The sequence below is a fragment of the Artemia franciscana genome, chromosome 13 (genome assembly GCF_032884065.1).
Source record: "Artemia franciscana chromosome 13, ASM3288406v1, whole genome shotgun sequence".
Lineage (NCBI taxonomy): Eukaryota > Metazoa > Arthropoda > Branchiopoda > Anostraca > Artemiidae > Artemia > Artemia franciscana.
In genome coordinates this window covers 36,567,591-36,594,384 of record NC_088875.1, presented here as the reverse complement: position 1 = coordinate 36,594,384, position 26,794 = coordinate 36,567,591, and the positions used below count along the sequence as shown (strand labels likewise).

The following is a 26,794-nucleotide window of genomic DNA, read 5'->3' as shown; positions in this document are numbered from 1 at the left end:
TAGGTAATATGATCAGAAATGCAAAACGCAAGTATGGTCGTGAAAAAGTTGACCCCCTGCTCAGCATTGAGCCTGCAAAGTGGCATCGCTCGGTCAAAGCGATGAGTGGTAATGTTTTGAAAACCAGTGTCAAAATATCTGACGATAATGGGCCGAATACTGGGGTCTAATGACGTTAATGCACTTCTCACCTCCATTTGTACCACTTTTTCAGCCGTTACCCCCCCCCCCCAGGAGAAAGCCTCGCTTCTTGATGATTGCCTCAACGAAGGCACAATAGCGCTCAGTGAGTTTGAAGTGTATAGTGAAATCAGGAATGTGAAGACAAACGTTTCTCCTTTCCCAGGCGAAATCCCTGCAAAGCTTATACGTGAATTTGCTTTGTTCCTAGCCATACCACTCTCGGTTCTTATAAACCAGTGCTTTGCATCTGGGACCTTCCCTAGATCGTGGAAAAAGGCCCACATCCATGCAATTCCCAAAGTGAATCCACCCAAGTCGTGTGATGATTTAAGACATTTCTTACCCCAATGCCCAAGCAACCCTTGAACTCCGAAGTTTGGAACTCCGTTTGAGGTTTGGCGAAACGCTGCTGTCTAATCCTGCTCACCGTGATATTTTACCACCATAAGCCTTGACTGTCAGCCGTACGAGTCAGAAGCTAAAACTTGTGCCTGAGCGTGCTCCGACAAACCGCTACCAGAACTCTTTTGTCCCTTTTTTAGGTCAACATATAACATTGCATAATAACATGTTTTGTATTTCAACATACAAAACATGTTGAAAACGCATCCAGTTATGGATGCGTCATAACTAAAGGTATCCCTTTTACATAAAAACTAAAGAGATCATGAAGAAAAACGCCTTAAAGGAAGAATATTTTAGAAAATTTCTTGAAATGTCTTGAAACATCTTAAAAAAATATTGTGAAGAAAAATGTCTTAGAAAACGTCTTGGGATATCTCGAAGCGTCTTGAAGAAAAATGTCACCTTCAGATGTCTTGAAACGTTTTGAAAAAATTTCTTGAAAAAAAAAAAAAAACTTCCCTGCTTGACTAGTGGGCCTTAACAAATCATATTACACAACACCCCAAACATTATTGTTTAACAACCAAGCTAAATTCTCCCTATTACTTAACAAAGAAAGTAAACCTCCCTATTATGTAACTGACTTCTGTATCTCTTAGAAAACATTTCCTATTGCGTAACATGCACCTGTTAACCTTACAAAAAAAATCCCTTTTAAATAGGTGTTCTATAGTATTGCGTCAGACCTCAAGTGTGTGCTGTCATTACGTAACACCCACGCCCCCCTCGTCATTATGTAACACACACTTCTCTGCCGTCCTTAGTTACAGGCTGGGATTCTCCACGGACCCCTAAAGTCTAGCAGTTCACACAAGATTGCTTCACTCCTAATAAATCCATCAAGTCACGCAATATTGCGTTCCCTCAACTTGAATTACGTAACAGACACCTATTTCTCTTAGTAAACATTCCGTATGATGTAACATGCACCTGCTGACTGTCATGGAGTGACGAAAAAGGGTTGCGTTTAAAATTTGCTGATAGGTCACTGTTTTTGGGTTCTTAATCTCTTTTGCATTGGCTCTAGTTTCTAGAAGTGCAGTTCCTAGTTTTGTCCAAAATTTTAAATATAAGTTTAGAAATCTTTAAAGCCTCCAATCCATATTGAACAAAGCCCTAAAGCTTCTTTTATGCATGATTTGAGCAGCACATTTGAGAATTTTTCTGGTTTCTCTTCTCTTTAGCATAAATAACCCTTTCCCGAGGAAAATTCCTTTAATATTTTAAATCAAGCAGATAAGCAGCTCAATTAAACTAAGGTTTCGATAAATAGAATCTGAGCAGATTACTCAGCTTTCTACACCTCAATCGGCTGCTTTCTTGAAAGTATTGATAAGGGAGGACAGAAAACGATTCTTGTTACGTTATTACCCATTTTTAGAATCACATAAAATAACATATAAAATCTACAATTCAATTGCTCTGCTCATAAATGTGGCAAAATTAAACTGTCTGCAGTTTAGACTGCGAAAACAAATTTCATCAAATAATTGATCAGGTATCACAAAATCAACTAAAGCCAAAGTATATTACTAGGTGGGCGCTACACCTTAAGCACAGCAATTTTAAAATTTAGAAATAGCTAAAAACTGTTTTGATAGGGATGTTAACATGAACAAAAAACACATTGTGCGTTCACTTTATCAAAAGGGTGTATATGCAATATCAAGGAGCGGCTAAGGTTATTAACTTGAAACTTTCAGGGCCACTATTGCTATTGCAACTGTAAGTATAACTGCTTTTGACTACGACTAATAGGGACTGTGGCTATGACTACATGTAAGTGTGACTACTCACGACTTCGACTACCTGCTACCAGGAATACATGTGACTACGACACCTTGTGACGGAAACTGCAACTATTTGTGACTACGAGTGCACCAGCTTGTGACTACAAATGCAACAACGGATAATTGCAACTGCTAAAACTTGCAACTGTACTGTAACTGGTGCTATTTGTACTGCTACTATTACTGTAATTGCAAATTTGGCTGCAAATATACTATTGCGATCTCAACTCTTACAACTTAGAAGTGTCCCTAGGCCACTCAGCACGTCCCCAAGTGGTAGATAGGGGACCAACTGACAGATATGTAGGGTACCTCCATAGGAGGCTTGGACGAAGGGGGGACCTTGTCCCTGGTGCTTCACACAAGCGACCAGGGTAGTATCACCCGGGGGTCATAAACACAGGCGGAGGAGGAAGAAGATCCTAAAATGTACGCTTAAAAGGCCCAACGGCGATTGTACACGTCCTGTGAGTTACACACATTCTCCCAATAATGACTCAAATTGCATGGTGACGTAGAACAGTTTCGTAGAAGTATCTGCTATGGGAGGACAACTGAGGAAGGGCGTAAGATCCATATCTTTAATTGATAGCCTCTGCAAAGGGCTACCTTGACTAGTTATAATAATGGATGGGTCTTTGCGGGGATTATAAAGACATTTTAGGGTCTTAAAAACTAGCTGGTAATATAGTGTTAGTAGAATTGACCCTTTTTTGATTCTTGTAAAGGATATCAACAGGACTAGCCTAACTTTGTTTGTGTTGGAAATAGATATATGAAATTTGTGCAAAGAAGACTCTAGAGAAGAAATTAAATCTGCCACAGGAACTTGTTTTGGAAAAAAAGAGATTTTTGGACTTTTTTCGAGAGTTTGAATTTCCAATGGTTCGGCGGTCTAGAGTACAGACTAACAACAGCCATTCCAGGAGTGAATCTTGGAGTATAATTAGGGTTATTCATCAAAGATTGATATCGTAGGTTTTCCAGTTTCTTAATAACTCGTTTTCTTGATAAGCAGAAATCATGATTTCAGCTATTTACTTGTCACATCAGCAAGGCTAAAAGAGCTGTCCCTGTTCCAAAAAATTTTGACGACACAAAAAGTACCAACAAATTGGAAGCGCAGCACGCTCATAAAACTCTTCAAAAAAGGCAGGCTACTTGGCAGTCTGGAAATGAAGAGGAATTTGTCTCTCATTCATACCTGATAAATTTCTTGTACTAATAATCCTCCACAGAACACAGAGTCCAATCGACAAGTACTTGAGAGAAGAGCAAACACGGCTTTAGACCAGGACTTTCATGTGCCAGTTTGATCTTCACCCTAAGTGTGTTAATAGATGATAGTCGAAAATTGCAAAGAAAATTGTGTATGGCATTTTTAGACATTAAATAGGCCTTTTAATCGCTGTATCGCGGGACTCTATGGAAATTACTAACCTTTTATGGGATCCTTAGAAGTTGGTAGCCCTCATAATAACTCCATACGAAGACTGAATGTTTTATTACAAAACGACAGAAGTAAGGACAAGATACTTTCGTGTCCTTTCCGGGGTTAAGCAATGCTGTGTCTTGTCTCCTCTCCTGTTTGCCCTAGACATTGACCATCTGCTTCGTAACACTGGCACCGTAAGCATACATTTAAATATAGAACACCAAATTAATGATTTAGACTTTGCCGGCAAAATCACACTCATTGAGTCTTTGAGTCCGCTAATTGTATTATTACTCAATAATATAGTATATTCAATTCCGAAAAGACTGTCCCTGATAAAGTTTAGTTCTACTGTGATGCAGGAATCAGAATGAATATTTTAACTTTATATTTAACTTTTAACAAATATTTTAACTTTAACTTGTGGGGGGTGGTTTGATTTAAAAGACAAATATCAATTTTTTTTGTTTTGGATTTCAGTAAACGTTAAAATTGAGTTTATCTAAGACGTATTATTAACACATCTAGGAATGAGATTTTATTTGCAATTTCAATTTCTAAGGTAAACTATAAATTTTTATCATATGTATTATGGTGATCTAATTTTTTGATCACTCCTGAAAAGTCCACTGGTATCTTTTCAGTGTAAAAAAGATGTCTTGTACATGCCCTCTAAGAAGGGAATTCCTAGTCCTCATTACCCAAGGAACATATTCGTAGGATATTGAAGTTTATCGTATCTAGAATTCACATTTAAAACGAGCATTTTATCAAGGCGAGTTCAATAAAAAAATGTTTTTCCATCTCTCATTTAACTAGGACGAACCCAAGGCGTAGAGTCTGTAGTCTAGGCAAGCTTTAGTGCCTAAATAAGGATGTACTCTCTGCAAAAAAATGTCCCCTACGCTACTTTCATTCACGTACATTTCCTTGAAAAGCAACTTACACTAATATTTATCTAATTCTTTGAGATGCAACAAACATTCATGCTAAAGCTGCTTCATTGAAAATTCAGCTGAAATCAGAAATCTAGTCATCTAAGTGCTTGTGTTGATGACCAGCTCCTTAAAATAAACTTAAACTGGATGAGTCACTGCTAGCTCAAGAAAGAAACTCATCAATACAGTCTAACAAACTAAAAACCTGAACGATTAACCATATCGATTCAACCCATGGCAATTGGAAACAATGAAAATACTGCTACTACTACTACTACTGCTAACCACTTATGGCAGCACCAAGCCGCCTGAAGCCGGCAGAGCTACTTACATCCGTCTTCCATCCAGATCTATTCAAAGACTCCCTCTTCAAGCTCTCCTAAGAAGTATCATTTCCCTTAAATCTTTCCTTTCGACATCTTCCCACTCTATTCGGGGATGACCTACTTTCACAGAACATATATTATCCATGTTGACGTTTCTCTCCTTGTAGTCCTAGGAAGCATGATCGAAGCATATTTTTCGTAAGACTTATTGTTAGATGCACGGTCATTGAAGTGGAAACCCAAAACAAACTGTAGGAAATTTCTTTGGGAAACATCCAAAGAATTCTATTCTGTCTTTAAGAACGCCCATGTTTCTCGAATACACTTCATCATAGTTATCACTGTGGCTTCGACTATCATAATCTAGGTTTGTAGACTTGTTTTCATATTCTTCAAAACTTTTTTCATCTTTGAAAAAAGATGTTTCATCTTTTTTCATCTTTGGCCTTGACTATTCTACTTTTAGCGTCTTCACTATACCAGCTTTCTATTCTAATAATACTACCTAGGTAAGTGAAGCTGTCCACTTGATTGATCTTCCCGTTACCCAGTATCACCTATTCACCTTCACTTATTCCTAGTTTTAGCAACTTAGTCTTTTAAATTTTCAAACCTCTTCTAGCACCCTGAACTCTTGAAATGTTCAAAAATGCAATTATTATGGTATCGTCCTCATCTAGAATGGTTAAATCATTAGCCTAATCTAAGTCAAGGAGTTTATTTTTCATTTATTCAACAATAAGTCATTCAAAAATAAATTATTACAAAATACACCAGAAAGCACATACCCCCTCCCCATCTAAAGAACCTATGGCTAGAGAAACAGGAAATAAAGGGAAAAAATCGTAAAAAAAGATCGTAAGCCAATTAATTAGCTGCCTACATTTCATTAATTACTTTTAGACCACACGACGTGAGAAACCAAATCACAAAACCCACACCTTCAGAATAAGATGAATCCGATCAGCACTGGTCAACAACTTTATCTTCACGATGTTAAAACATAATCATAAGAATTAAAATACATCGCAAATATATCAACAATAATAATTATAAACAACAAAACGTTTACTATTTAACTGATACAATCACTTAAAACTTATAAATTAAACTTTTCTAAAAGGATAGCCATCACAACGTTTTGAAAGTCCTAAAAGAATGACTACCTCGTGTTGCGGCTGGTATCGAATTCTACTTCTTTAAGATTGCGATTACTGGATTACTGGACGAAAAATGAGAAACTAAACATAAACTCTTGAAAGCAGATGGCAGTTGCTCGTGGAATAAAGAGAAAGGAAAATATGTACAGGATGCGAGATACAAGGACCAAAGAGACTTGATTGAAGAAGCATCCGTCTCTATAATAATCTTTCTGGCCCTCTTGTGAGCAGATGAAAGTGAACGTGTAGAAGGCGGAGACATAGGCATCCAAATTAGCACAAAATAAGAGACATACAATTGGGTCAGTGAAGAAAAAAGAAGTCTAAGAATAGGAATTGAGTGTTTAAGTTTCCGGAAAACACCAAGATTTCCTGCCAACTTCAGCTTGATCATAAATCATTATGGTCTTTACATGGTGGATTTTCAACTACCAAAGTTCTCAGGGAGCGTACAAAATTGTCATTAGGCCTAGAGATGTATCCTTGAGAGATCTACTTTTCTTTTAAACCATGGCAAAATTGAAAGACTCTAAGGCAAACTAGAAGCTGTGATTTGTAAACATTTAATATAAGATGGTTCACCTCTAACCGAGATAAAACACGCTCTAAGAGTCTAAAGGAATGACAGATTCAGCAGCAGACTACAATTTACTATTTTTAACTAGAGAAAAAGGTCGTTATCATAAATTAGAAACAACAGTGGACCCGAAAATTGATCCTTCTGGTAATCTATAGCCTAAGTGGTGAGGCTTAGACAATAAACCATCGTCAGATCCAGACCTGCGCCTTCAGATATCCTGATTGACTGATCGGCTTCTTGACAAAGATGACGGCACACTTTTGATTTACGATGTTTAACTACAAAGAAAAGGTCATTAGCATAAATTAAAGACAACGTTGGATTCAAAATCAATCCTTGAGGTACTCTGTATTCAACCTGATAAGCATCATGAAAAGATTTACCGATCGAGATAACACATCCCGACAGATATGACGAAAAATAAGAACGAGCATGTGGCCGTACACCGCAGTAAGAAAGATTTTCAGGAAGAATCAGATGTGTCATAGAATCAAAATCTTTGGAACATCTAAAAATAAAGTAGACTAGAATTGAGAGCAGAATGACTAAAATCATGAAAAGAAACAAATCCAGTGGAAAGTTAACCCTGAAAACCAAACTGGAAAATTGCACTCTCCCTTCTCTGTCTCTTTCTATGTTGTTCTCTTTGTGCTTCTCTGCTATCTGGCTTTATCAATCAAAAATGTTCAATCAAGAGTAACACTTTAAAAAAAGTGTTACTTAAAGTAACAAAAATAAAAAAAAACACTTTTAAAATGTTGTATCTTATACCTAAGTGCCTACAATAGAAAAAAACAAAAATATCAACAGAATTTCTTTAAAAGTTTTGGAACAGGTACAAGGGATAAAATAGGGCAAAAAACAAAAATCAATAACTATTGTTGAGTTTTTCCCCAACTTCATTTAACTTTCTCAGATAAACTAAACCCCTCCAGTTATTTAAATATTTCTTAGAAATAAAATGAACACGTCTTTTACTTTCAGTATTTCTTCTACAGGCTATAAGTAATGAGAATTCACCCTCAAAACGTAAAAAAACTGTTTAGTTTACTAAAAGTAGAGCTCAGCATAAGGAGGAGGTAACACTTCGTCCACACAATCTTTATATTCCGGTGGATTGTCCAGTTGAACACCATTTGTTGAAATTATTATAATTGTAGTTGAACGACTATTCTCTTGCTCAGCACTTAGTCGCTGCCTGGTGTCGCTAGCTCGAATGCAAGGACCTGAGGGAACAATGGTAGATTGGTGATATTTTTCAGCCAACTTCAAAAGCTTAACCATCAAGGTCATAAAAGAAATTCCAGCGACAATTCCACCGCAAAGTAGTAACAACTCATTTTCTCTCCATATTGCCATGACAGCAACGCCAGTTAAGACTGACAGAGTTGTGAAACAGCAAGATAGTATATACTTTTGGTTTTCATTCATCCTGAAATATGAAGATATTAAAGAAATGAGAGGTTGAAGGCAAATTTGTCTACCTTAATAACGTATTCCTATCACAGATATGTAAAATATAAATATAAATTGTCTACTTAATGTGGATCCCAAATCTCAGTACTTATACTTTTGTTCCTTTTTAGTTCAATAGGAAATGGTCGTCACCCCGACTTACCCGGAAGACCAATTGAGAAAGGGAGGTAGGCCCTAGGCCAAATTTTTCTGAGTAAGGCTTTCTTGTAGCTTTTTATTGGTTTCATTTATTTTCATTTGTTCCATTACGAATTTCTCATATTTTAAAAATAGAGCCCGTGTAACTGAACCCTCGTTTCACTCAACCCCACCCCCATGCACCTCAGCCCTTATTCGACACAGTCCTTAGGCAACATAAATTTATTCAACTGAATCTCTATTAATTCTACTCTTCTTTAACACAGCCTCCTTAGCTGAACCCTGCTTAAATCGACAATATAACTAGGAAATGTAATCCAGCCCGATTTTTTGGAGGTGATAAAAGGTGACTCGAATGGGATGGTCTTTATTCATTGGCGAATTCTTATAAAAAAAAGTATCCTGCTTTAATAATAAATTATTCCTCCCCTTCTGATAATTTTATTTTAGTTTTCAGTTCAGGATTGCTAAATTTGTTATTTAAACTGCAAAAATATTAATGGTGTCTGAGAAATAATATTAATTTTTTAATTAAAACTACTAAAAACCCTGAAAATTTTAAAGTGAGTTTTTTTTTTTTTAGGTTCTAACTACCCGAAGTGGGATTTAATGTGTATTTCCATAAAAATAATTCATTTATTTTTTATTTTAGTTTTCAGTCCGGGATCGCTAAAGTTACTATGTAAACTGCAAAAATATTTATGGAGTCTGGGTACTAATTTTAATTTTGTAATTAAAACTAGAAAAATACTTGAAAATTTTTAAATTAGTTTTTTTTTGCTAGATTCTAACCACTCGATACGAGATTTTATGGGAATGATTTAAAACATTGACAAAGTGTCAAGAAATGAACTGAAGAAAAGAAAGTATGACAGAGAAAAGTATCAAAGTCAGGAAATCCCAATATCTATTTAAAAAAAGGAAACTATAGAAAAAATAGGGATAAAATCCTGAAATATCAGAATATATCAGAAAAGTCTATTTAAAAGAAATGAAAAGACCGCCGAGCGGAATAGAGCTTGAGCACACTTCAGGATGCCTAATAAGTTGAAATCTGACCCAGGTTTTAGGAAAATGAAACACGATATAGAGAAAAGGAGAGTTAATTGACAGAAAAGGGGAAATACAGATAAGCGAAAATTGAGAGAGCCAAACAAGAGATCAAGGACCATTATCATAATGATAATTACTGTAAAGAACGAATATAGCCAACAGTAACTAAAATATTTAAATAAATAATAAAATATATGATAATACAGCACATCTTATTTAACGCTTATTTAAACTAGGTTCCCGATTTACAATCTGGTTGAAATGACGACCAGTATTTAGACTTAAGACCAAAGACTGTAGCTGAAGATGCAGTCATGGCTGAGCATGTCTGCTTGATTTGCAGTCAAATGAGTGACCTAGATGTTTTGTATCATACTATAAGCTGGTAAAGGTCTAGAACACAGACTATTGACTAGGAAACTTGTTAAGGGAACAATTCTTAGTTCAGAATGTGGAAGATGATTTTTTTTGTCCTGAGACAAAATAATTTCACGAGCGAATAACTTTTAAAGGTGGAACTTTTGATAGGAGAAAACTTCCATAGAGGGATGAGGTGGATTTTATAAGACCGAGAAATCCATAAAGAAATTTATACGATCAGAAATAAAATTTAAAAAACAGGTTTTTCAACTAAAAATAAGGAGCGGCATTAAAGCTTAAAGCAAACAGAAATTATTCCATCTATTAGTGGTCATTCCCCTTTCTGAATTCCTTGCTCTTTATGCTAAAGTTTTACATTCTGCCCCATTCCTTTGAGAACAGCTATAGCACAAACTAGGAATTAATTAGTAACTAGAAGCTTTTGTAAAGCATTAAAAAAATTAGCGCAAAGAACGGGGAGATTGAGGAGGGGATGACCTCCCTCATATATTTTACGCAATTATTTCTGTTTGATTAAGTTTTGTGGTTGCTTCTTACTTTTAGCGTGCTAGTTTTTTTTTAAATTTTAACTAAGGTATAAAATACAACCTTGGCTTTATCAATTCACTATCTATCTATATATATAAAAATAAGTTGTCTGTCTGTCTGTCTGTGGATCAGGTGACGTCATGTTTCTGTGTTGACTGACGTCATGAAATTAGTTGTCGTCATTTTTGCTTTGACGGTGACGTCATTAGACCGAGACAGACGGAATATAAGTGACGACCGGGAACCTCAAAGAGAAATTACAGACTGGGACACCCGGACACAAATCACGACCGGGACACAGGGAATATAAATGACGACCGGGACACAGGGACACAACTACAACGGGGACGCCGGGGGCACAGGCGGGATATATAAATGACGACCGGGACACAGGGATTGTTCGAATAGAAATTACAGACCGGGACACCGGGACACAAATGACGACCGGGACACCGGGACACAGGGAATATAAATGACGACCGGGACACTCAAAGAGAAATTACAAACTGGGACACCGGGACACAAATGACGACCGGGACACAGGGAATATAAATGACGACCGGGACACAGGGACACATCATTAGAATAATGAGGTATAGATCTGAATACGGATTGTTTTTCCCATGGACAATTATATGTTGCATGTTCAAGAGTCAGTAAACCTGACAATCTATTTATATGCACAGACAATGGGACAGCGAAGAATGTTGTATATTCGCATGTTTTACGTAGTTAAAAACATATATTTATATCTATCTCTATTCACAGGTGGGACACAGGGACACAACTACAATGGCGCGTAACTAATATGGCGCGTAACGACTTACGCGCGCGGGGGGGCTTGGGGGGGCGCGAAGCGCCCCACCAACTAGGTGTTGGGGTGGCGCGAAGCGCCACCCCAACAGCTAGTAATATATAATAAATATATTTAAGGCAATTGCACTAATGGTACAATAAATGTACGACAAAAAAGGGTAGACCCTGAAAAAATTGCTACAGAAATGTTTTGATTGCCATTGAATAGAGAAAAATGCGCTTATTAACATATCAGATTGGCATCACTACCCCGAGACGAAATGAGTTAAACTATTCCTTAAAGTGAGGAAGAAAGGGCAAAAAGAGGAAATGTTTATTTCGTAATAATTTATAAGACATGTCTTCTATGGAGCTATTGCGTCTTCTATGGAGCTATTGAGGTTGCGGAAAGCAAGAATGAATGTAAAAAAGGGTCCATCACCTGTAATACAATTTTTTTTTTCAAACTCTCCCTTGGAGTTTAAAGTGTGAGGATTAAACTTCAGTAGTATGCCAAGGATGGGTCCAACAGTAAGACCCCTGAGGCACTAAAGCCTGCCTATATTCAAAATATTGACCAACTAAGATGACCATACTACAATAGAGATCCATCATTAGCATAAAAAAAGAAAGTAAACCGCTTCATTTAATATCAAATTGGACTAATGGAATTTATTATATAGCATTGAACTGTACATGAGAGCATCTATAACACGGGTATAGTGTAACCGCTTGTATCGTCATATTCATGGGAATGAGTGCTTATATCAACACTTCTTTTGAGGGAACTTACGATAATTCTTGCCCCACCTCCAAAGGCCTCGATGCTCTTTCCCCCCAACTTTTGCCCCCTGCCCCCCAAAAATAAAATTTTAGGATTTCGAATTTTTTGAACTTTTTGGACCCAGATGTTTTTGGTCTCAGAATTTTTAGGACTCAGAAGTTTTGGGATTCAGGGCCTGGTGGCTGGTAAATGCAAAAATATTTGTATATATGTTAACAAGGGCGTTATGGAGGATGAAAGGAGAACTGGAAAATGTGAGTTAGGGTATATAGGGTGTCTAAGTGAGGGTTACATATATTTTTCTATCTACGTTGCTTATCAATCTATTTTCGGTGTTTATAGCTGATGTAAAATTGAAGCTGCCAGACTTTTGAACATATTTAATCAATCCGATTTCATCCCCCCCTACCGTTAATTTGGAGTAAACCCCCTTTACACACTTCACTGGGCTTAGGTCCAATGGAATTTTCTTTACATTTCGTAGAAGGTTTATGGGCTAAAGTTTATTTTTCTTAACGACATACTAATACAATGGGAAAGAACGATATTGAATGCATCGTTGGTTATGCTAAGTGGTGAAACCAAGACCAGGGGATTTTTGAGATTTTTGATTGGCCAGAGTTTTATTTTCTTAATGACACTCAAATGCAATTGAAAAGAACGATTATTGAATGCACCGTTGTTTACGCTAAGAGATGAAACGAAGACCAGAAGATTTTTGAGATATTTCATTGGTCAGAGTTTTTTTTTCTTAATGAAATTCTAATACCATGGAAAAGAATGACTATTAAATACCTTCCTATTTACACTAAGAGGTGGAACCAAGAGCAGAGGATTTTCGACATTTTTATAGATATGAGTTTCACTTTTCTTAATGACATTCTAATACCATGGAAAAGAACGACAATTGATTACGTCGCTGATCCATTTTCAATTTTTAGTAATTGTGTACGCAATACAGATCGAAATTGAATATTTAAGTAAGACAAAACATGCGTCAACAAAATCTGATCGTTACAGCATTTTTCAACAAAATTTGTCAACAAAATTTGTCAACAAAATTTGTTCAACAAAATTTTGTCAACAAAATTTGTCAACAAAATTTGATCGTTACAGCATTTTTCAACAAAATTTGTCAACAAAATTTGTCAACAAAATTTGTCAACAAAATTTGTTCAACAAAAATTTGTCAACAAAATTTGTCAACAAAATTTGATCGTTACAGCACTTTTCCTAAAATTCATTTTAATTCCACTTTTTAAATTTATCAATTTTGTGTGCAATACAGATTGAACTTGAATATTTATTTTTTTCAATTTTGTGTGGAGGGGGACTGGATATTCTAATATTTTTTTCCTTTTTTCACTCTGTGGAAATATCGCCTTATCAATTCAGAAGAAAAACCTCATAAAAGATGTTTTCCAGGATTGTATTTGTTTTCAATTTATGATTTAATAAAGCTTAGGACTGAAAGCAGAAAAACTGAATTTACTTAATTTCAGATTTCGGAAGCATTCTCTAGAAAGACACAACGCATAAAGTTGGTAAAATGTACATCTCTTGGACTCTAATAGGATTAATGGGGGGGAGTGGGAAGTATTTGTTTTTCTTCTTGTACTATGAGGAAATATCGTTTTATCAAACCAGGAGAAAAACCTCATAAAAAATGTATTCGGCCACAACGTATAGAGTATTTATTATTATGAAATACATAGACATTTTTTGAGGGGGGGGGGAGAGGCTTGTGCTCGGGTTGGGTCTTCATTGGGAGAATTTCTCTTGGGGAGGAAAATTTCTGTGGGATGAACTTTCCAGGGGAAATTTTACACTAAAGGCATTTGACAGAATTCCTAAGCGAAATCCTTTTTATTTGTCTTACTTTCTCATTGTCATCTCAATTTTGCAAGTAAAGATGTTCCGAAGGAATTATCCGGGGTCAATTTTCCACGTGTTTGGATTTCCAAGAAACCAATTTTCACGGGAGGGGGGAATTCTGGAGAGATCGATAAGACGATTAGAAATAAGAGCCTTTTCAAACGAAAGTATTAGAAGGAAAATTTTTCAGGCTGAATCGTCCGCAACAAATTTAATGGGGGATTTTCAGTGAGGATGGAACTGTCCAGAGGGAATTATATGGGTGGGTTGTATTTTATTAGGGAGTCAATTTCCGTGGAGGAGTTTTCCCAGAGGGGCGGGGTCATAAAGGGTGAGCCAGATATACCGACCGGTATTATTTGAAAAATGATCAGAAATTGAACAAAAAAAACAAGCTTTTTAACTGAAAGTAAGGAGCAACATTCAAACTCAAAACAAAGCGAAATTATTCTGTATACGAACGATTTGCTCCCCTCTTCAATTCCTCGCATCTTACGCTAGAGTTTGACTGTTTGTTTTAATTTTTTAAGAACGGCTGCTTAAACATAAGGACGTTTAATTAGGATAGGAAGTTTTTATTAAAAATACTAAATGCTTTAGTGTAAAGAGAGAAATATCGAGGAGGGGGGCGGATGAAACCCTTAACAAACAAAATAATTTCAGTTCGTTTTGAATTTTAATGTTGCTGCTTACAATCAGTTAAAAAAATCTTGTTTTTTTTTATTTAATTGAGTCAAAGAAAGGAATGATTGGAATAAAAGTAGACCAAATGGGGGCTAAATTGGATGGAGGTTGAGCTAAGCAGGGTCCGAGTTTCAGGGGGGCTGAATTAAATGGTTTGAAGTTTTATAGCGGTTGAGTTTAATGGATTGGACTGAAAGGGGGGTTGAGTTGAATGAGGGCTGAGTTGAATTGTGGTTGAGTTCAACGAGGGTTGAGTTTAAATGGATTGAGCTAAGCAGAGGTTGGGTGCAAACCACCGAATTCCTAAGCTGAGGTGTCACTTACAACAAAATGAGCCGGCAACTAAAGTGGTGGCGCTGGGGGTCCCTGCTTGGCGGGAACAGCTAGTTTATTATCATCCCCATCCACAAGAATGGTCCTTTCGATTTCGATTAGACACGGTAGGGAATAGTACCTAATGTTTTTGTTGCGCCTTCGGAAAAAACAATAAAGGAAAAAACAATAAACAATGTTGATTGCACCCTTCGGCAGCTTTGCTAAGATTGTTTCAACACAACAGTACTTTTGCACTAAAGGTCTAGTTATATTCGATAGGAAAAGGAACTGTACCTCTATGCGAATGCTTGATTTTTCACTTGGACTTTAAAACTTAGAGTGTTGTTCAATCTTATGAATTTATTCCTCGTCTCTACTACTCTATTCAATTATATTGCTTGCATAAAGTACTTTACTGTGATAAGAGTTATCAGTCTTAATAAAAAGACTATCATATATGACGTCTATAATATTGAGAAATTTACGGAAATCACTTTATAACAGCTTTATTTAGTGGATAAGGATAAATAAAATTCTTGTAATTTTAATTTGTATTATCAGATTACTTAAAGAAAAAAAACTTCAAATTAAAATTATAGTCGAGAATCCTTTTTACATCAGTTATTTAAAAAGGGACATTTTGAACAATATTTTGAATAGTATAAAAAAAATTAGACCGTAAATCGATTATATCGAACACAGTGGAGATATTACATTAACTGCTATTAAATCTCCTAAGAATTTATTCACTCACCCGAAAAAGAGAACACGAAAGCAACAAAGTATAGAAGTAAAAAGCTATAAATAGACAAAGTTCGGTAACGAACAGCGATTCTTAGCTGATTCATGAATGGTAATTATTCTTTAATTAATTTTAATAATGAATTTTTTTCAAGCGATAATAAATTAAGTTGATTAGAATCGTTCTTTAAAAATTTGCATCAAAAAAATTTTTAACTGATGACTATGCTGCCTCTGGTATTTTTGCCGCTCGGAATCCAACATATTTAGAATTTATAAGACGGTGCTGGACTATCCATCTTAATACTCTCCCAAGAGCCCATTCCGAGCATGACCGCTATTGACTATGATGGCATACTTAGGACCTAAACAGCACCTACCATGCTCTAAACACCACCAATTCCAGAATGCTTATTCCATAAAGTAAGCATTCCAACACTCTCTTCTTGTAGAATTGTTTTCAGCTCTGCAAGTGTCACATCTACAATAAATCAGAGTAATCGTAAATAAAAAGATGATTAAAAAGGTCTTTAAAATCCTCAGCTCGTTTTTCGTCCGTTTCATCACGACAACCCAAAACAAAATTAAGCCGAACTCATTCTTTTAACTCAGCAAGGACAGCCTGCCACTTGCTAAAACACGACATTATCATCAAAGCAAGGTCACCCCCACAAGACTTGGGCCACAACCACAACCAAAGATTGGGCTACAACCACAAAACTTCTCATCCGCTTATGCTAATCTGGAATTTGTTTTATTTTCAAAAATCCACACACATTACATGGAAAATGAATTCTATTGATCCTAAGAGATATGTTCCAGATAGAATTTATACGATTTTCAGCCCAGGGGGAGTTTACCACAAAAGTATCAGCAAATATTCCAACAAATCTATTTAATTTCACAAAAAGTCTTTAATATCCAAGTCTAAGGCTGCTAAAATTTTTGCTACGGGCAATTGCTTCCTTGCTGTTATACGTTGGGAAGTTTATGGCAACCCTAGCCAGCATGTCTGTACTAATTATAGGGTAATGAACAAAGTACCTGATTTTTGCTCAAGAATTTGAACAGAGTAAAAGTAAACGAATAGGCCCATCCCATGGTGTCTATTAACGCATCTGGTATGTGTACAAACAAGGCCTCAAGCCCAAGCCAAAAAGAACCTAAAGTCACACAGTGTCTGAACGAGATGTTTCACCGCTTCTACCTCGACCCTTCTGTTTAGATATTCGAACTTCATCGATTTTCTATTTTGACTTTAAATTTTCATTCTGTATTTGAAAGCAATATTTCAGGAGGAGCAGGATTATCAGTATAGAATATTATGAGGTCATTCCGATTCTGTTAACCTTCCTCAGTCACTCTGATTGCACACCACAAGACTCGTTTCCCTCCTCCTCAAGCACCAAATTGTTCGTGGTGGCGATGCTAACAGACACTTTAAAAAACAAAGAAAAAACTCTCGAGACATCAATCAATCCTGATTAAAATCACACCATTAGGAAATCACGCCATTGGGGGTGGCGGTATTTCCAAGAAAAATTTTCACGGAGGGGGGGACATCCGAATTGATTTGGAAAATGATCAGATATTAAAGTGTTATTCATATGAAAGTATTTTGATGAGAACTCTTCAGGCGGAATAATCCCCAAAAAAACTCCTTGGGTTTTATTTTAGCGAAGATGGATTGACCGGGGGGAGTTTTTCGTTAGGAACTTTATTTGGTAGAATTTTTTTCTAGGAAGAGTGAATTTTATATGGAGGGAAGCTGAATTTCCCAGTATTATTTGACAAACGATTAGAAATCAAAATGAAAAACAAGTTTTTTCAGCTGAAATAAAAAGCACTAAAACTTAAATGAACAGGAACTTGAAATGAACAGTCCGGTTCTTGCAGCTTCTTCCAGAAGCGTGTTCAGAGCCATGAGAACTATAACTTAGAGTTGGCACCTAGTGCTATGTCATCAGCAAAGTCATTATCAGTGACAACTCTATCCCGTACTTGAGTCCAAAGCTTAGCTATGAGTCGTGCAAGTCGTAAAATAGTCTTTAAAACAGTCAAAGAGTTCAAGGGCAACTGTGCATCCTTACCTGATTACTATTCTTACGAAAATGAGCGTGCTGCATCTACAGTTCACGTGCATACAGCTGTCAGTTTCTTCATGCATGGGCCAAAGTAGGGGCATATATTTTGATAGGAAGGCAGCATTCGAAAGGACATTACATAGAGAAACTTGATCATCAGAATCGAATGCTGCCTGTCGTTCGTCTTCCCAATGATTTGTCATATAGAGAATATCTGCTCTGTCGTTGGTCGGCTAGGCATAAGACTAGCATGTTCAACTCAGTACTTTCATCGACGTGCTGAAAACATCGCTGCAACAAAACCATAGAAATGAAATTGTTTTCATTTCTACTCCAGGAAAGAAAGTGACGTAATTTTGATCTTGCAATGTATACGAATTTGAAGTCACTCACGCGATTTTTTTTTTTATCCAAATTTATGGCTCTAAGCGATTTTTCTCGAACTATATTATCTAAATTGTTTAATCATGCAAGAAAACCCCAGGGCGCAAATCTTCAAAAATATAGATGTATAAATACAGAATATTATTCTGACCAAGATTCGAGACCAGGCAGTCATTTACAAGTCAGTCGACACAGTTCTGGAATCAAATGAAGCGGTTAACTATCCATCAGAATTTTTAAATTCCCTGGATATCCAGGAGATCTCTAGGCGTCCCAATAATACTGTCGCGAAATATCAACCCACCAAAGCTTTGCAACGGCACGCGACTTGCCGTAAAAAAAACAATGGAAAATATAATAGAGGCAACAATCTTGACAGGGCCTTCCGATGGTGAGGCTGTTTTTATTCATCGCATTCCCATGATTCCAACGGATCTGCCTTTTCAATCTAAAAGATTGCAATTTGAGGTTCAATTAGCATTGGTAATCACCATCAACAAAGCTCGAGGGCAATCATTAGAAAAATGCGGTATAGATCTTAATACGGGTTGTTTTTCCCATGGACAATTATATGTTGCATGTTTTAGAGTCGGTAAACCAGACGATCTATTTATATGCACAGACAATGGGACTGCGAAGAATGTTGTATGTCCCCAAGTTTTACGCAGTTAAAACGTATTACCTTGCATACGTGTTGCTTTAGGGGAGGGGGTTTAGGCTTGCGACTCAGAGAGAAATTATCAAAAGAAAGCGTGTCGATGTATTGCAAGAGCAACGAGAAACCTGGCTTGCGGCTGAAAGAGAAAGTAAAAAAAAAAGCGTGTCGAGGAGTTACCAGAGTATACCCGAGGAATTACCAGTAGTATATCCGCAAGTTTTACGCAGTTGAAAATTAGCACCTTGCACACGTGTTGCATGGAGCTGAAGGAGAGCAAGTTGTTAGTATGATTCCAAACAATGCACGAATTTGACTTGGAATTGACGTTTTGCACTTGTCATTGATGCAGTTATCCCAGTGTTGGTCATTCTCCAATAAATTTATATCTTGGAATGCACTACGGTAAGTGTCATGTATAGTACCGTTTACAGTTCTCAGATACTCAAAGGACGTCGGACCGGGTACATTCACCAAAAGCAAGCGGAGAAAGAAGCATTCTTGTTGATTGGGGTGAATGGTGTAGAGTCTTTCTATCATGATATCTTTGAAGATGGTAGGCTGGCCGTCGACTGACTTACCCTGTTTTTGACGTTCAAATAACGTATTTTTAGCATTCCACATTTAATACGAAGGCACTTCAGCATACAGCAGTTTTTTGCAAAAGAATTATTTTGACATAACAAAAAGAAAGCAGTTAACGTTGTATCCGGTGGATTCAGGCCTCTTTGTTGCACGTTGGATTCCGAAAAATAAACACGTTGACCATTCTGTAAATGTACCGCTAAGTGAAAAACAGCTGGACTTCGTTCATGTATCGGAAATGAAAGAATTCGCCAAACACCTTCATTACTGCTTATGTATCTTCCAGCCTGATATTGTACGATTTCGTCGAAATCTTTGATTTCGGGCTGCAAGCCAAAAACTGCCATGTCACTGCCTTTGTTGACGTATTTAAATATGTATTTGATTGCCTTTACGGAGTTACAGTATTCAACGTTTATGTATGCATTAAATGTTTTTGATAATAAAGGTGAATATGGAACAACCCACTGGTTATCTACTTCGACGGTGGTACCGTTACGCTTATTTATTATTGCTGTTTTACCGCCATCTTCAGTAGATCTTGTTCTTTATAGTGGGTATTCATCATTGCCGGTAATTGTGTCGGGTACTAAAAGTCGAGGATATTGCTTTGTACACCTTCCTTTGGCCACGCATGATGATTTTTCATTCAGTGCACCGCAAGGTCCATGTATCATATTTTTTACCACAATATCATATAAGGCCTTATCGACATTTTCATCAGGTACTTCAGCGGAAATCACATCGTCAATTTCATTAGAAGTAATTTTATCATGTAGCCAGATTAGTATATATGCGTGTGGCAATCCTCGTTTTTGCCATTCCACTGAGTACATCCAGCATCGCACTGACCCAAACACTTGAAGTTTTACTATATAGTTTATCATTGATTTCAAAATTTGCCGGAAGACATGGGCCGTAATGTCATGTCTATGAACCGCCGATTGTCCTTGAAGTAAAAGCTGCTGTATCTCGTCCAAGATGGATTACATGTAAATGTACTAAATAAATCTGGACGACCATAGAGACGAAAATACGCAATAGCATCTTGAGCATATTCATGCATATGACGGGGACTACCAGCATATGATGAAGGTAAAATCGTTAATCTTCCAACGTTTGTGGTATTACCGTCATTTACAACTGCATCTCGCAAATGAATGTATTGTTCAGAGCGGAGCTTGGTCTGATTCATACGGATAAATAGCAAACGTTCTGATTCAATCTTTGCATACATATCAACGATGCATCGGTGAAACAATTGACGGCATTTAAAAATATAATTATCTTCATTGTGACGAATCATTAGTCTATAGGAACAATAATTCATTGCGCTGCATTTCTTATCCGTTTGTTTGTTAGTGGATGGATCTATCAATTCATTACTAAAGTGATAGCCGTCAGCTCTATCCCAAAAATGATAGGATATTGTAGGGCGTCGTAGCATCGATGAGTTTCAACAATTCTTACCAACTGAGCGTTTCGCTTATGAAGAATAATATTTCAAGGTAAAAACTGATCACCGACCATAAGGATTGCGACTTCGTTGATAGTTGGAGCATTGTATCTACCCACATGTTCGCCAGTAGGCGTTTTGTCAACGGAAATAACAATTTTATGCGTATTTGTAGGCGTCAAATCGATTGCTGTTTTGAACATGCGCACTAAATCATTATTTTCGTGGAAAAGATGTTGCAATTGGGAAACGATAGTCCTTTCAACCTCGGGAGGAATTTCGCAACGTGCATTCAATTCAGAATTGCTATCACTGATGAAGTACAGTTGCAAAAATTTATGATTCTCACCTGAGAATGATAGAAAGGACCCTGCTCTATGATAAATTTGCCCTTTTATTTTCAAAGTAGGCACAAATTGATCTTGATTTTCGATTTGGGCATCAAACGACGTCATTTGGAAACATAAGTTATATTTTGTGATGTTTAATAAAAAAACGCTTAGATTCTGACGCAGTTCCAGTAAGCAAAGTCTTCAATGGCTCTGGTGGTTGCAGCCAGTTGAGAAACGCATTTCCATTGTGTTATCTTATAATGGCGCCCATTGTGTTAGCTTATGAACCGCCATTTAGATAAGATAAGATGATATTTATTTCAAAAGACTATCCCAAGCTCTATAGAGCCGAATTCGCTTAAAATTTAATTCAGGATAGTTGTAAGGTCCAATAACTATGTCTTTAGGAATGATATGATCCCCCGTGGTCTTCGGCGAAAGGGCTGTAAGTTACGCAATTTACCCATTGTTCGCACATAGTATTTGTTATTGGGAAACATACGAAGATTTTGTGGGGGCGGGGGGATTTTCTTACAGGGAATAGGATGGAACGTGTTTTAGGGGCGTCAAGCTCTCTTCTCTCCTCTTAAAACAAAAACAGTAGTTTATTCTGGAAAACCAAACTAATTTCGAAAACCAATCATGATAAATAAGTTATTTTGTCGAAACTGCGTTCAGCAAAGTTAAACCTTGGCGTAAAGATTGGGGTTTGAGGGACGGTAACCTTCTTCCTAATTAGGGTAACCCTGAGTATGGTATTAAAAACAAACGAGGATGGAAAAAACACAGTTTTTCAAAAGAAAGCGAAGAGTAATATTAAAACTTAAAGTGAACACGAATTTTTTTTTGTATCTGAAGTAGCTACCACCTCCTCCACCCCTCGCTCTTTACTCTATTTTTTTGCCCCAAATTATTTTAAGAAAAGCTCCTAAAGAACAAAGACGATCGGAACGGGATAAATAGTATTTTTCATGTCTCACTCCATGCCTCAAGACTGGAGAGCAGATTGATGTGTAGGCTACTCGCTTTAAACATTAAAAATCTTAGCTCAAGCGTTTTAAAAGACAATCAATAAATAAAACACTTTCAATAACCCATTAAGTGCATTTGCTGCGCTCATAAATATTTTCAGTAAAGTACTATAGAACTTTGGGTGAAGAGCAAGGGGTTGAGGAAGTGGTAGCCTCTCTCATATATACGGAATAGTTTTCTAGTTTTAATTTTCATGTTCCTGTGTAGTTTCAATCAAAAAGCTATTTTTAGTTAAATTCAGTTAAATTTAAATTTTACTTGCAAACTATGCTCTTTCATCAAACAATGATGCTCTTTCACACTACTTTCATCTGACAATGTCATTGTCGTTCGAGATGGGGCCAAATTCATCGTTAGTAGGCTAGTAACACCTAATGAGATTTGAATTAGCTTTATTATGGGAGAAAACCGTTGTTATTTATTTCTGCAAATTTCGCAACATAAAATACGTCATATGCGTTAGTCCTTTTATTAACATGATAGCTCTTATCAGAGGAAAGTACTTTTATGCCGGCAATATAATTGAACAAGATTTATATAGAAAAGAACGAGTTTCTAGAAACCTAACAGTACTTGAAAGACTAAGTTTTACATCTCACTTGAAGAATAAACCGTAAACATAAAGGTATTTTTCTTTTCTGCTGACGCAAAGAGAGAGAAAAACAACAAAAACGATATTGATTTATCATTCAATGAAAATTACTTGTAATGAATATATGTGTCAAGTGGTGCCAGGTTGAGGGTGACAGGTGGTGCCACCATACCAAGCCCCCCCCCCTGCAACTAACTAGGCTAAATATATTTTGAATTACAATCACGTGTGTTATTTTGGGACTTTGCGAGGGGTCTCACAGAAAAAGCCGTAGAATGCACGGCTGGGAGCTCTCTTTTATGTTGAGCGGGGCAAGCGGTTGTAAAATTGTCAAAACTCCGTAAGACTTTAAAATCCCCTTTTACCCTTCAAAACCCCCTGATTAACAGATAAATGTCCTCTTCTTTAGTGTCTATAGTTAATTTGATTTATTCCCACTCTGGGACACACTGTGGCAGCCCGCCCTCCATTTTTCTTCTACTTTATAATCTCTGGCTTTTCTGTTTAGTATATTATTCTTCTCCAAAATGAATTAATTAGCTTATACCCTAGTAATCACATTGTTACTGCTCCTGCTGGAGGCTACATTATTACTGCTTCCATTACACTATGACCATGACGCGAGACACCACGCACTGGTGGCTACACAAACCCCCGCAAACACTAGTTCTTAAGACAACTACAAAGGAAAGCTGCCTTTTATTGGGCTTTTTAGTGCCATATGTTCTTAGGTCATTTTCTCCATGTTTTTTGACCAGACTACTTTCTTTTAATTTGATTGCAACTGTATGCGAAAACTGCTTAACTGCTTATAAACGTTTTTTTTGTTAAATACTGAAATCCCAAATTCCCTTTTTTTTAAGATATGTATGATTGTGTGAGTTCTTCTATAACTGGTTTAAGAGATTCACCATATTTTGCAATGTCCAGGGTACTTAAAGGTCTGTTCGCAATCATAGTTACTGATACTGAGACTTAGCAAGCGTTAATTTGAAGCAGTCTAATTTTACACGAAATTCTCTGATTGGACAATATATCTTTGTGAAAAATTCTGATTGGCTTAAATTAACGATACCTAATCCTCAGTAATAGCAAAATCTCATTGTGAATGGGCTTCAAATTTAATTGTGCTTGTCTTGTTAAACACTGTGCTGAAAGAGCTCGCCGCAGTCGTAAAACAATTTTCTAATCGTTTGTGTGTGTGTGTGTGTATTGGGGTCTGCTTAACCCAGGTCCTTGGGGTTTTTCCTTTTGCACAGAGGTATCTTTGACACGAAAAGATATAAGTTCCAAGCAGATCAAACAGAGCTTTTTCTGGTCTTTTCTGGCTCATCTTTTTAGGGGGCCCTGCCCCAAACCAAGTTTTTTGGCACATTACGGTTCCCTTCCAAAATTATTAAGTATAGGATTCAAATTGATCTTTTCTGTCTTTTAGCAAAAGTTTGATTTAAGATACGTTTCCACGTAGTTAATTATTTTTCTCATTGCAGGATGCATGAAAGGCAACGATATTATATTATATCTTTCTCCTTAACTATTCTGTCACTGTTGACTGGCATCGCCATCATGGTAATATTTGGAGAAGATGCATTTTTATTGCTTTGCGGTGGGATTCTGACGGCAAGCTCTTTAATTATTTTGATTGTTAAGTTTATAAAGCTGGCAATTATATTATATCAATCTCCCACCATGTTATCAGAGAACCCAACTAGCGTGAATAATACAATGCAACGCTTGAACCCTGAGCAGGAACACAATCATTTGACCACATATTTGATAATCTCGACGCATAATGTTTATAAGGACAGCCCACCCACTTATAAGGATTGCGTTGATGAAATGTTGCCCCCTCCTTATGCCGAGCTTTACTTTTAGTTGAAAACAATGGTTGTTTTATTGTTTGGAGGATTGATCTCATCTATATATATAAAAATAAGTTGTCTGTGGATGGATGGATGGATGGATGTGTCAGGTGACGTCACCTGAAAAAACTGGATCAGGTGACGTCAAAACTGAAAAAACTAAAAAAAGGCAAAAACTACAAAAAAAACTAAAAACTAATAAAAAAAATAAAAAAGCTAAAAAACTAAAAAAACTATAAAGGTAAAAACCAATAAAAAACTAAAAAAAAAACTGAAAAAACTAAAAAAAGGCAAAAACTACAAAAAAAAACTAAAAACTAATAAAAAAAGTAAAAAAGCTAAAAAACTAAAAAAACTAAAAAAACTAAAAAAAGGTAAAAAACTAAAAAAAATAAAAAATAAAAAAAAACTAAAAAAAAGGAAAAAACTGAAAAATAAGCTAAAATAAAGGTAAAAACCAATAAAAAACTAAAAAAAAAAGGAAAAAACTAATAAATGACGACACTCAAAGAGAAAGCGACCAGGACAAAAAACTAAAAAAAAAGGCAAAAACTACAAAAAAACTAAAAACTAATAAAAAAAATAAAAAAGCTAAAAAACTAAAAAAACTAAAAAAAGGTAAAAAACTAAAAAAACTAAAAACTAAAAAAAAACTAAAAAAGGTAAAAACTAAAAGAACTAAAAAAGAAAAAAATAAATGACGACACTCAAAGAGAAAGCGACCAGGACAAAAGGAATGTTCGATTAGCAATCAACAAAGCACCGGGACACAGGGAGTATAAATGACGACCAGGACACAAGTAAAAAAAAAAATTAACAAAACTAAAAAGAAGGTAAAAACTACAAAAAAACTAAAAAGAAAAAAAAACTAAAAACTAATAAAAAAACTAAAAAATCTAAAAATCTAAATAAACTAAAAAAGAAAAAAAAAGGAAAAAAATAAAGGAGAAAAACAAAACTAAAAAACGAATGTATATACAGACCGGTACACCGGGATACAAATGACGACCGGGACACAGGGAATATAAATAACGACCGGGACACAGGGACACAACTACAACGGGGACACCGGGGGAAACAGGGGGATATAAATGACGACCGGGACAAAAAAACTAAAAAGAAATAAAAACTAAAAACTAATAAAAAAAACTAAAAAATCTAAAAATCTAAATAAGCTAAAAAAGAAAAAAAAAGGAAAAAAATAAAGGAGAAAAACAAAACTAAAAAACGAATGTATATACAGACCGGGACACCGGGATACAAATGATGACCGGGACCCGGGACACAGGGAATATAAATGACGACCGGGACACAGGGACAGAACTACAACGGGGACACCGGGGGAAACAGGGGGATAACCTGACAATCTATTTATATGCAAAGACAATGGGACAGCAAAGAATGTTGTATATTCGCAAGTTTTACGTAGTTAAAACCATATATATATATATATATCTATATTCACAGGTGGGACATAGGGACACAACTACAATGGCGCGTAACTATTATGGCGCGTAACGACTTACGCGCGCGGGGGGGCTTGGGGGGGGCGCGAAGCGCCCCCACCAACTAGGTGTTGGGGTGGCGCGAAGCGCCACCCCAACAGCTAGTACTTTATATTTTACACTAGAAGCAAAACAGAAAAATGAGTGAGAAAAGAATCACCTTAGTGACCTCAATGGAACACCACAGATTGACATTTAGTGTCTATTTCTGAATAAATTTACTTCCTATTATTCAAATAATGTTACTTCTATTTCTAACGTACTTATACACATGGATTTAGGCAAAGAATACAATTCTTATGAATGTCATATTTTCATAGTAATAAAATTAAAAACTGGTTATGCACTCCTAATTTTTTTAAGTTATGCTCTTCTTCTTCTACACGAGTTGATCCCCTCAGAATGTTATGCATAAAATAGCCTACCTCATGGCATTGGTACTGCCGGAAACCTTGTTTTCCCGATTGACTTCTTGAAGTTTCAGCAAAAATTCTTTACGGATGCCAGAAAATTCATAAACTCTACATAAATAAAATCTGCTGAAATAAGAATAAAACTTCAAATTAGGATCTTGGTTATAGTGTCTTTCAGGCTCCAAACTGACAGGCTCCAGGCTCCAAAAGGATCAATTTTAACGTAATTATTCCCATTCTCTTTTTCAACACTTTCAGCTTTTCCTCGGCAAACTACAAGGCATACGTTTAACACCATTCTATTTGA

General features: G+C 36.3%; 1 protein-coding gene and 2 long non-coding RNA genes across 3 annotated transcripts in view; 2 read left to right on the top strand and 1 right to left on the bottom strand.

Moving 5' to 3' along the window:
* The window catches only part of LOC136034885 (E3 SUMO-protein ligase NSE2-like), a 235,066-nt gene that overhangs the window by 24,933 nt on the left and 183,339 nt on the right, over nucleotides 1-26,794 (top strand). The window lies entirely within an intron of this gene.
* LOC136034882 (uncharacterized) lies at nucleotides 5,780-15,262 on the bottom strand. Its single transcript, XR_010619265.1, has 2 exons — nucleotides 15,141-15,262; nucleotides 5,780-8,249 (listed from the first exon to the last, which is right to left on the bottom strand). It is a non-coding gene; the product is annotated as an uncharacterized LOC136034882 (long non-coding RNA).
* Nucleotides 22,655-25,089, top strand: LOC136034886 (uncharacterized). The gene is made up of 2 exons (XR_010619269.1): nucleotides 22,655-22,740; nucleotides 24,198-25,089. It is a non-coding gene; the product is annotated as an uncharacterized LOC136034886 (long non-coding RNA).